General features: G+C 40.3%; 1 protein-coding gene across 4 annotated transcripts in view; it reads left to right on the top strand.

The window, feature by feature from the left end:
* Positions 1-12,409, top strand: part of irgq1 (immunity-related GTPase family, q1) — a 49,196-nt gene that overhangs the window by 28,090 nt on the left and 8,697 nt on the right. For 3 of the 4 annotated variants that reach the window (XR_009654749.1, XR_009654750.1, XR_009654751.1), the window contains one exon: positions 19-1,889. The exons of the other annotated variant lie outside the window; for it this stretch is intronic. The gene's annotated coding sequence lies outside the window, so the exon portion shown is untranslated. Of the gene's footprint in view, positions 1-18; positions 1,890-12,409 lie in introns of those variants that run through there. 4 annotated transcript variants of the gene reach the window in all.

The following is a 12,409-nucleotide window of genomic DNA, read 5'->3' as shown; positions in this document are numbered from 1 at the left end:
GTCTTTGTGCCTAAACAGATAAACACTGTGAAGGAAGAACAGTTGACGGTCCGTGGCTTTTAAAATGATGGGCTTTCTAGAGGATCGAGGTCACAGTGGTTTTTAAGACCACAGAATTGAATAGGGCGATTATTTTCTGACCATATGCAATGGCCATCTATACCCGTCAGCCTTAACATTAAAAATCACTGACAGGTGAAGTGAATAACTTTTGATTATTTTGTTACAATGGCATCTGTCAAGGGGTGGGATATATTCGGCAGCAAGTGAAGTCAGTTCTCGAAGTTGATGTGTTGGAAGCAAGAAAAATGGGCAAGCGTAAGGATCTGAGTGACTTTGACAAGGGCCAAATTGTGATGGCTAGAAGACTGGGCCAGAGCATCTCCAAAACAGCAGCTCTTGTGGGGTGTTCCCGGTCTGCAGTGGTTAGTACCTATCAAAAGTGGTCCAAGGAAGGACAACTGGTGAACCGACGACAAGGTCATGGGCGCCCAAGGCTCATTGATGCATGTGGGGAGAGAACAATAGCCCATTTGGTCCAGTCCCACAAAAAAGCTACTGTAGCACAAATTGCTGAAAAAGTTAATGCTGTCTGTGATAGAAAGGTGTCTGAACACACAGTGCATCGCAGCTTGCTGCGTATGGGGCTGCGTAGACGCAAACCGGCCAGAGTGTCCATGCTGACCCCTGACCACTGCTGTGAACAATGGCCAAGTGAGCATCAGAACTGGACCCTGGAGCAATGGAAGAGAATGGAGGGGTTGGCAACTGTCTTGAAGTCTCTCCATTTGTGAACAGACCTTTTCACTGCAGAATGGTGAATTTCAAATTGTTTGGAGATGGCCTTATAAACCTTACTAAATTAACGAGCAGCAACATTTTATGCTTGAAACAATTCTCTTCCACTGGTTTCCCACAGGGCTGCATCCTTTCACCATTGCTTTTTATCTTCTACACAAATGATTGTAGGAGTCACTCTGTATCATCAGTAAATTTCAGTCATTGTGAGTCTTTTAAATAACCATGTGATTGGGCATGGTCCTGTAGATGATGACTTCAGTGCTTGGTGCAAAGATTTTTAACTATCAATAAACGTGTTCAAGACTAAAGACATGATTTTCACAGGTCACAGCCTGGTGTGACACACATGCAGTTGTTCAGGAGAAAGATGTTGAGATTGCTTCTCATTATAAATATTTGGGAAACATTATTGACAATACATTGTTTTGAACCCGACACTGACCCTGTTTGTAAAATGGTCCAGCAGCGGCTTTTCTTTCTAAGAAAGATGAAGTCGTTTAGCGTGCGTAACGTTTTAATGAGTTTGTTTTATCAGTGTTTTGCATTGTGGCTTGGTACCGTACAATAGTCTTACCAGTGTCCAGTAAAAATAGGCTAGCAAAATTGGTCAAAGTGGTGAGAAATGTAACTGGGGTGCAGCAAGCCTGGCTGCAGGATATCTGTAGTAAGCGCGTCACCAGTAAGGCTCAACAAATACTTAATTGCCCTGATCATCCACTTTTTAAAGTGTTTAGTCTCCTTCCTTCTGGCCGCCATTTTCGAATGCTGAGAGTAAATACAAGGTGTGCCAGAACTACTTTTATTCCTGTGGCCATTAAGCAGCTTAATTTAGTTGGCTAACTTGTTTCTTTTATGTGTAGCTTGTGAGATAGCTTTGGATTTTTTATTTTTCATACCCGGATTATTATTATTTTATCTGTTGTCATTTGTTTACTGTGCTGTTTTTAATGTTTTAGTTTCTGGTTCAGTGTGGTAGGAGTACCTTTGTTTGTGTGTTGTGGAATATGTCTGTTTATATCTGCTGTGTTTTTATACCTCTTGTTTTTAATGTATCTTGACATGTCTTGATGTCTGCTGCAGACTAAATTTGGAATAATAATAATAATAATAATAAAAAAGTGAAAAAGTGAAGTCACTTCTCTGTGGTCATAGCTGATGTCTTTTCTTCTTGACATGATGTAAAAACACACCTGAGTGCTCCAGAACACCAAACTGCCAAATGTTCCGCTTGTATAGAGGTAACTAATTCTATGCATTTCATTTATTTCAACACCTGGCTGCTAATTACAGTCAGGGGTGCCGCCAGAAATTTTGGGCCCCATGAAAGATTAGAATTTTGGGCCCCCCAACTTTGCCCACACTCGTCACAATTGCACTATTGTCATTATTTGACTTTTGATAGCCCATGGACCTTGAGTTTGTGACTTTATTACATTTTATGTATTAACCAATGGTTGAAACCAATGGTTTAGAACGTGTGAACATTCCACACACATAACCATGTCAAACACTTGACTGGTATCCGTTATTAGCAACACTTTAATCTAGCAAACTGTATATGGCGCTCGCTCATTAAAAACTTCAATCCTAAAGCATTTATGGGTTGTATTGCTGCTTACCTCCTTCTCCAAAGGGAGGTTCAGTGGTTTGGTAGGGCGGAGGTCCCCCTGAGGCTGAATCTGTGCATATTTAGGGCACCCCATTAGTTATGAAACTGGTTATGAGCACTAGTTATTAGCACCAGCATAACGTAATATTTCATCTTGTTTATCACACAAGTCAGTTCAGTTATTAAAATGGAAAAAATGTCACTGTACAAACTGTAAAAGTGTTCTCTTGATAGGCTAATCCAACCACGGTCATACTGTTCATTTACCATTCGCTGATATTTTGAACACACGTGAGCGATTAGCTACCTTTCTTTGGTTAAAACTGAGTGACCAGTTGCCTGCCTCTCCGGTCCCTCTCAGCTTTCAGCTGCCTTTCTTTACGTTTTTGACAGCCACTCTTCATATTTAGCGATCATAGACTGTACGCACTCCACTGCTGGCTGGCTGCTGCACCGCGACACAGCAGCAAGTAGCGTTGCACTGATCAGCACACAGATTTAACATATCGCGCTTCTACCAGAACTGGACCGTACCATTTCGCAAAAGGTGGAGAGTTAAATGACAATACAGTATGTTGAAGAACTCAAGAAATAGACAACCTTGTTCAATTAGCTCATTTTACCAGATGGAATATTGCATTGTTGTTATTTCAAAAGTCTTATTAAAATCATCAAAAGCATATTATCAGCCCCTTAAAGGGCCCCATGGCAGTGCTGGGCCCCTAGAATTGTTCTAACCTTTCCCCCCCTGGCGGCGCCCATGATTACAGTCTTAATGATTGTGGAAGTAGGGTGTACTTATTTTTTTTCCCCCACTTGGTTTCTGAATGTTGGTTTACTTTTTGGTTTAAAAAAAATAGTGTGAATTGAAATCTGTTTTGTTGATGGAGGTTGTTGAGAACCACACAATTGTTATTTAGGCCCTGGTAAATACAATGTGTAGAACTGAAGGAGGGTGTGCTTTCTTTTCCCCATGACTGTAGGTTAAGACACACTGTTGCTGAAAAAGTATACAAAATGATCTCCTTATTGATATGCCTTAATCTGCATTTGCTCTCATGTCCTGCTATATACTAGATACAGTAATAACATTTTCGTGGCGTGGATAAGGTACGGGGTTGTCTGCAGTCTCTCCATCCTCAAGTCATATTAAAATACTTGGTTAAACCGAGCAAAATGGGACACTTGAATCATTTCTTTATACTGTGCCACAGGCACTGCACAAAAGCATGAGTAGACAAATCATCAGTTTTGACATGTTTCTCATTAATGTGTGGATTTTCCCAGTTTCCCCACTTACCGTAGTATACAAATGGTGATCTGGTGGTGTTGTACACATTGATTGATTGATTTTTAGTTTGATATGGAGATGTATATAATACGAAGAGGAGCAGTCTTTTGTTTAGTGAGAAGTGGACTTGCACAGAGTGGCATAGTGAGTTTTTGGCATCAGCAGTTTAGTGGGCTCATGTCTGTGTGAGACACGAGGAACAGACGGTGGAGGCAGTCTAGCCTCGGGCTGTCCACCGGCCTCTCTGTGCCACTCAATTAATTTCTGCAAGTCGATGCAGGAAAGATGCACGAAGTTAATGATGGATGCTTCATATCAGTCACCAGCCATTTTCATCTTTTATATCTTTGTTTGTTTTCTCAGCTCTTTAAAGGCCACATTGAATGAATCGATACTCTCAAGCTGCTGAAAGTGCCTGGTGGCTTTTTAAGAAACCATTTGGAGACCATTTATAGAGTATTTTGGTTAGAAGTTTATGATGTCTCTAATTATCTATGAAAATGGACAGGCATACGAGTTCTACTTGAGAGCTTGCCACACTATAGCTCAGGATTATTCAGTCCTGGCTTCGGCAATCGGCAGACTGTGTTGTTTTTGTGCAGTTTTGCTAGAGGCCAGCCAGCTGTTATTGTTTTTGTCTTGATTGCTGTCTACCCGGTCACACCCCTCCGTTTTCATTTGGCCTACCTCTCTGCATTCCTGCCAACATGTTCGATTCAGATGGGACTTTAATGACTATACTCCTCAACAGAGGTCGTCAATGATGGCGAGCTTTTGTTGCCGAAATCTAAACTGTGATGCTGCATATGACCAGCAGATAGAGCTGTGAATCCACACCAAACAGTTGACAAACTGTTTATTGAAATAGTTGTACAGGAAGCTGTGGACGATTTAATTAGAATACTCCGTCCAAAGCTGATATATTAGCAATAAAAATACAGATAGCAACCTGTGTATTACAGGGAAAGACCGACAGTGTCCTTTCTAGAATTAGTGGGGCCAATTATTTTTTCATTCATTTCTTTCAGGGAAAATGTGGCATGTTTTGTATTGGTTCATTTAAACTGAACCTGAAATTATGGATAATTCCATTTATTTAAAATGCTTTACAGTTAATAAACAATATCTCCTGCATTTATCTCATCTCATTATCTCTAGCCGCTTTATCCTTCTACAGGGTCGCAGGCAAGCTGGAGCCTATCCCAGCTGACTACGGGCGAAAGGCGGGGTACACCCTGGACAAGTCGCCAGGTCATCACAGGGCTGACACATAGACACAGACAAACATTCACACCTACGGTCAATTTAGAGTCACCAGTTAACCTAACCTGCATGTCTTTGGACTGTCGGGGAAACCGGAGCACCCGGAGGAAACCCACGCGGACACGGGGAGAACATGCAAACTCCACACAGAAAGGCCCTCGCCGGCCACGGGGCTCGAACCCGGACCTTCTTGCTGTGAGGCGACAGCGCTAACCACTACACCACCGTGCCGCCCCCTGCATTTATTTTCTTTATATTTAGGTATCAATCATTCTAGAGTTCAATATCAGTTAGGGAGGTGAGTGAGTGAGATTTTATAACCAAGAAATAATTTTTTATAAAGTATTGTTTTGGCTAAGACAACATCATCAGGAATCTGCATGTCTTCAAAGGAGTTTTCACACCATATTAATCCACACTGTGTTACTGAAGGGGGGGAAAGTGTTTTTCTAGCCTCTGTTACAAGCAGGGGACTCTGAGCCCAGTGTCCATCAAATCACGACTGTGATAAAGATCAGACGCTACCTCAATATGTACTAACGGTTTGGCAGCATACAGAGGATTATTACAGATTTGTATCACGAACTTGTTCATAAAATTATATAAGTAAATGGGTAGAGAAAGTCTGCATTAGCTTGTGGAATTTCTGAAATTGGTTAATTAAACTGTCTTTTAATAGCGAAGAGAATGATGGTGCTTTTATCCCCCCACCCCCAAAGATTACACCCACATTTTGAAAGAATAATATTGCATATATTAATTATTACACTTTTCCATCGCAGGTGTGGACTTAATTGAGATTCACACATCTGGAGTGTGTGCTGTTGTGACCTTTTGATCAGGACAGCTTGCTGGATAGTAATATTTTCTGTCACGCCTCCACAACCAGCTTTATTAATACTGTATGGCAGACAGCTCTCACAGTCAACCTTCCTGTAACTCCTCAATTTGATCACTTTTCTGAAGCATATTTCACTGACCCGAGGCTTCACCGGAGCTATGAAAAATAATATTCTACTGATTATCTAGCTTATATACATTACTGGACTGAAATGTGTCAATTATTGACATACTGTATATGAAGGAGAAAAAATACTAACAGTCACAATAAAACAATATTAGGGCGTGATATTTAGTATTAAATCTCTTGGGAATGTGATAACCATCATTTATTTCATCAAGCTTTCATTGGAAACAAGTTACAACAGCCCTAAGTTGTTGTTGTCCCCCCCCCCCCCCCCCCATGATGAATCATTATGTACTTGTACTTTATTTTTCACAAACACAAATTTAATAACTAATGAATATTGCTGATCTTCAGAAAACAAATGCACACAACACCTTACAAATAATGCTATCCGCTATTATAGCAATAATTTAGAAAACTTATTAGACTAAGTGGTTAATTTAGTAGGAAGAACACAAAGTACACAGTTAAAGTATTGGTTGCATTCTGAAGATCTTGCCAACACAAAAAACACTATTTGTCAAAACCTCCATGCCAAAAAGCTATTTGGAAGGATTGCCATAAGAAAGCCCCTACTGTTTCATAGGAATAAATTGAAGCGCCTGGGGTTTGCCAAATGGTGTTGGCACATTGACTGGGATTTGGTACTGTGGTCAGATGAGGCCAACATAGAACTTTTAGCCGGCAGTCATCACAGATATGTGTTGTGTGAAGAAAAAATGGGTTCATATAATAAAAAAGGCACCATATCTATTGTAAAATACTGTGATGGCTTAGCTGTCAGTGGTCCTAGGACAATTGCAAAGTTTATGAGTCATGCATAATGAATTTTCAAAAATATGTTGGCCAAACCCCTGGTCTGCCAGGAGACTGGATCATTCATCATACCCATGATTTATAGCACACTTCCACATTAACAGTAAAGTGGTTGACTGAAGTGTTTTGCCATTTAATCTCCATCTCCTGGTGAAAAAGCTGATTGAAAATTTTAAGTGCAAACCCCAATAATTTGCACGGAGGTATGACCAATGTTCATTCACCAACTTGTGCTAGAAATTGGGGTGCCAGTAATTATGTTTATTTCTTTTGGGATAATAATTCCATTTAGAAGCACTATAATTTTTACTTAAAGCTAGATGGCCTTTCGATTTCATAAAATCGGTGAAATTTAGTTCCCTTTGAAATTTGCTCAATGTGATGCATGTTTGTTTCTGCAATATCTCAAAAAAAAAAAATCTGGGCCATTCTGTGGTTGGGAAGTTATTTAATTTGAGGGGATTCCCAAGCAAAAAATGTGCATGAAATCGCTCGCTTCACGCAGTCAAGCAGACAGAGGAAGTCCGTGTGCACATGTGCAGGTTTACCACCACCTCCTTTTCCTTCTTCTTCTTTTGGGTTTTACAGCAGCTGGCATCCAGTGTTGCATTACTGCCATCTACAGGTTTACCTTGACTGTGCACTGACAGTTCCATCATTCTGTTGCTAAACGAACAGCTGATCACACCGAGGTGCTCGCTGACCGCCGATATTTATTAGTTTGGCTCTGCGTTTCCTTTCCTTTGCAACATAACATCTTTTCTTCTCGCTTTCCGTTACTGTAGTCGGTCTTTCACGTTTCATTTGCGCACTCACGTCCTCCATTTTTCTGTCCTGTTTCAAATTTGTATCCCACAATGCCTTGTGTAAACGGGAAAAGACCACCATGTGATGCATGACGTAGTATCTTGAATTGGGTCATGACGAAGCAGGAAAAAATAGCAGAGGCTTTAGGGCCACATGGCCCTAGATTTATTAATAATTCTACTTTTAAAAAACTAATAAAATTGGAAGTCTGTGATTCGGATTCAGTAGCTTTTGGTCCACTAAACAAAAATAATTGAGTGTCAGGGAAGATTCTTTTTATGACCTACACTGGGCAGCACGGTGGTGTAGTGGTTAGCGCTGTTGCTTCACAGCAAGAAGGTCCGGGTTTGAGCCCCGTGGCCGGCGACGGCCTTTCTGTGTGGAGTTTGCATGTTCTCCCCGTGTCTGCGTGGGTTTCCTCCGGGTGCTCCGGTTTCCCCCACAGTCCAAAGACATGCAGGTTAGGTTAACTGGTGACTCTAAATTGACCGTAGATGTGAATGTGAATGGTTGTTTGTCTCCGTGTCAGCCCTGGTGACTTGTCCAGGGTGTACCCCGCCTTTCGCCCGTAGTCAGCTGGGATAGGCTCCAGCTTGCCTGCGACCCTGTAGAACAGGATAAAGCGGCTAGAGATAATGAGATGACCTACACTTTAAAAATCTGGAAGGCATTCTAGCTTTAATAATTAATACATACTACTTATTTTTTCTTTATCCTATAATTCTAAGACTTACTGTATTCACACACACATTCTCTCTCTCTCTCTCTCTCTCTCTCTCTCTCTCTCTCTCTCTCTCTCTTTGATGTGAGTGAGAGAGAGAGGACCTAATTTGATTACTTGTAAATCACTTTTAGATTACTACCAATTTCATACTCAGATGCATTCTTTTATGGAGAAGCAAATATATACTGTTATACTGGATGAATTTCATGTGTAACATTTGTGCAAATTTGAATTAAGATGTACATTTAAAGCATAAACCCTTATCCAGAGTGACCTACATTTATCTCATTTATACAACTGAGCAGTTAAAGTCAAACAAAACCCTAAAAATAAACGCTGGATGTCAATTACAGCAAGTGCCCTGATGTGCTGAAACCAGATATCTGGCTCTAACGTTACCGGTTCACTAGTACGCTGTTTGCCTTCAAATAAAGGCTTCTAATCCTATTAAAAAAAAATCACTGGGCACCACTGCGCTCTCTCTCTCTGTCTGTGCATTTTCACTGCTTTGGGTAGGTTAAATAGAAAGTTAATTAATTTCACTCAGCTGTAATGTATATGTGACAAATAAAGGTTTATAATTCTAAAACTCTAATCAGAAATTTTCTGTAACTGTGTGATTTTTACTGGCAACAAAATACGTGAATCAACAGACTTCAATTTATGAAGTTTAAATCTCACTTGGCTAGATAACGCGCACACAGTACTGACACAGAGACTAGTAGACAGTGATCATTGTCATAGCAATATGATTCTTGTCATCTAAAAAGATCTCTTTTCTCAGTGAATAAAAACAAAACCCTGTCACATAAAATGATCAAAGATCAGACTTATTTTTACAGTCAAACACTTGACACTCGGCATCTTTAGGACTGTTTGCAATAATTTAGGAACGATGTGTCCACGAGCTCTACTAATCTCAGTAAGTCATGTAGGGTGTAAGTGACGTCACAATCTCGGATTCTCTCATGTAATTTGTGCTCAGAGTGCAATATTCGAACCTCAGAGAGAGTGAGATGGCAGGACCCAGGGGCATTGTTTTTCTTTTAAAATAAAATCTGTACACAGGTACAAATGTGAACAAGTCTTGTATGGATATTATGTGTCAGTATCCATCCATAACCACTTATCCTGTGCAGGGTCGTGGGCAAGCTGGAGCCTATCCCAGCAGACTATGGGCGAGAGGCGGGGTACACCCTGGACAAGTCGCCAGGTCATCACAGGGCTGACACATAGACACAGACAACCATTCACACTCACATTCACACCTACGGTCAATTTAGAGTCACCAGTTAACCTAACCTACATGTCTTTGGACTGTGGGGGAAACTGGAGCACCCAGAGGAAACCCATGCGGACATGAGGAGAACATGCAAACTCCGCACAGAAAGGCCCTCGCTGGCCATGGGGCTCGAACCCGGACCTTCTTGCTGTGAGACAACAGCACTAACCACTACACCACCGTGCTGCCCATGTATCAGTATAATGGAGTTTATTTGTTGAGTTTTGTTTGGCTTTAAGGGTCTTGCTTAAAGGTCCAGCAGTGGCAGCTTCACAGTGCCGGGGTTTGAACTCGCTACCTGCCGATCAGTAATCCAGTGTCTTCACCGTTATTTGACATTGGTGTTGATGATGGGATTTCTTTTCATAACCAGTTGCACCTCAACTATTGAACCATTGAACAATTCCCATTGGCTGATAATGAGTAGTGCAATACACTGATTTTATATATATATATATATATATATATATATATATATATATATATATATATATTGTATATATATATATATATATATATATATATATATATATATATATATGGTCACCTCAGCATTACTGAGTTCTGTTTTAATATAATGTTGTGCATGCTTGTTTTTTCTTTAAAGAGAAGCAATTTTCAGTGATGGTACATGCACTGATTCTTATTTCGAATGAGAGTCTTCATGTTTCTCTCGTTTACATTTGGCTTGGTGTCAAAATACTGCTGTTTGTATGAATTAATTTGCCCGTCATTACTTTTGCATCCACCAGATGGCAATATGTAACTGGTACCAATAAGCCTACCTTGACAATTTATACTTTTTGATTATAATACATAAAGTATTTAATATGTTTCTCTTTATTAGGTGTGTGGTTGGACATCTAAACGTTAAAAACATATCCTCAAATATTCAGATAATCTTTGTTTGCCAAACAAGGTGGGCCCTTATGAAACTGTAATCAACGCTGGCATAACATATGGTGTAGGCTTATAGTCTATTCCATGGAGACAAATGGCTCATTCCCTTCTCCAAACTCACAGCTAAAAACAGCAGCTTTACTAGAGGTGGCATCGTTCCAGTTCTGATGGAATAGTCTTAGTTCATCCTCTTCATCTGCTGGAAATGTCAAGCCCATCCTCTCTAACCTTGTTTATCTGGTTAAAGTAAATCATCCTGAATTACCAAGCAGTACCTAGTGCAGCAACAGGATGGAGCAGTGGGTTAATAGTGTTTCCAAGGGAACTGTGTGTAGGCACACAGCCTCCGCTGCTAATAGCCCTAAAATATCCCAATTAAAAGTGGAGACGGGGGACTATGTGTTTTCATTGGCCCATGCTCAGAGTGTTGGCCGCTGCCAGAGAAAGGCAGGGTCTGGTTCTATTGCAATATGTTCCTTTGAGTGTTCCGTTTTTAGAGATGAGAGGTGGAGAGAAAGATCCTTTGAGTGTCTTTGTACCATATGCATGTAATAGTTGACACGCAGCCATGTATTCCAGGTTTTTGTGCAGCTCATACGTATATTGGGTTAATTGGTAAGACATGACAAATGTATAATTGTGTCTCACATTTTTACGCTAGGTCTTCACAAGCTTGTGGATATAGTGGGCACACAGAGTATTTCTGTTAGCTGATTAGCACTGCACAATGAAAAGAATGTAATAGCTCAGTTTGTAATGAGCATTCATGATTAATAGATTAATGAATTCAGTCGGATATTTTCGTAAGACTGTATTAATCTTCATGCTGTCTCATTAAATAAATTATTTTCAGAGGTGTCATCAAAACTACTGTACATTTTCTATACAGCACCATGAATATAATTGACTCTCCATACTTATATATATATATATATATATATATATATATATATATATATATATATATATATAATTTTTTCATGTAAAAATGTGAGATAAGAAGGGATAGAATAACTTTGGTGAGTTTTATAAGACAGGCTGCTATGCTCATAATAAATAGATGTAACATCATGCCTTGTTATAAACTGACAACGTTATTCACAATCACTCATAAAACTGCCTTGAATTTGATACGCTCCATACATGAGTGCATGCTGTATTTAGCCCATTTGCATCAGTGTATGGTGCATCCTGTCTCTTACAAGGTGTGTGTGCATGTGTGTGTGGAGTGAGTGAAAGGCCCCCCTGCTGAGCGACTCCACTACACTGACAGGTGCTTCAGATAGACTGGGAGTGATTTACAGCCATGCGCTTCCACTCAGCCACACAGACAGCAGTCCAATGAGGCCCTAGTGAGTCCTGCATCATGTACGTGCCCTGAAGCGTGGACAGCAGCAATACCAGCTCGGTCTGTGTGTATGTCCTGAAATATTTTACTGTGTGGTTCCATTATTTCAATATTGATTGAGCAAAATAATTAATATTTTCAGATCTATGGCAGCTACATGAAGCAAATCTATTCTCCACAACATTACGCCATCACCATCGGGCTGAACTGTTGACACAAGGCAGGTTGGGTCCCTGGATTCATGCTGCTGATGATAAATTCTGAACCTACTACAGTATCTGCATGTTGCAACAGTAATCAAGATTCAAGAGATCATGCGATGTTTTTCATTTCAACAGTCTTTAGGGGAGTCAGTGCCCACTGAAACCTCAGATTCCCATTGTTGGCTGACAGAAGTTGAACACAATGTGCTCTTCTGCTGTTGTAACCCAGCCACCTCAAGGTCTGATGTTCTATGCATTCTGACATGCATTTCTGCTCACCGTAATTTTAAAGAGCTTGCTGTTACTGAAACTTTCCTGAAAGCTCAAACGAATTTGGCCGTTCTCCTCTAAACTCTCTTATCTACAAGGTGTTTCTGCCCACAGAAATGTCACTCACT

This window comes from Neoarius graeffei, chromosome 5, assembly GCF_027579695.1.
Source record: "Neoarius graeffei isolate fNeoGra1 chromosome 5, fNeoGra1.pri, whole genome shotgun sequence".
Lineage (NCBI taxonomy): Eukaryota > Metazoa > Chordata > Actinopteri > Siluriformes > Ariidae > Neoarius > Neoarius graeffei.
The sequence above is the reverse complement of the archived record's forward strand: the minus strand, read 5'-3'. Positions and strand labels throughout refer to the sequence as shown.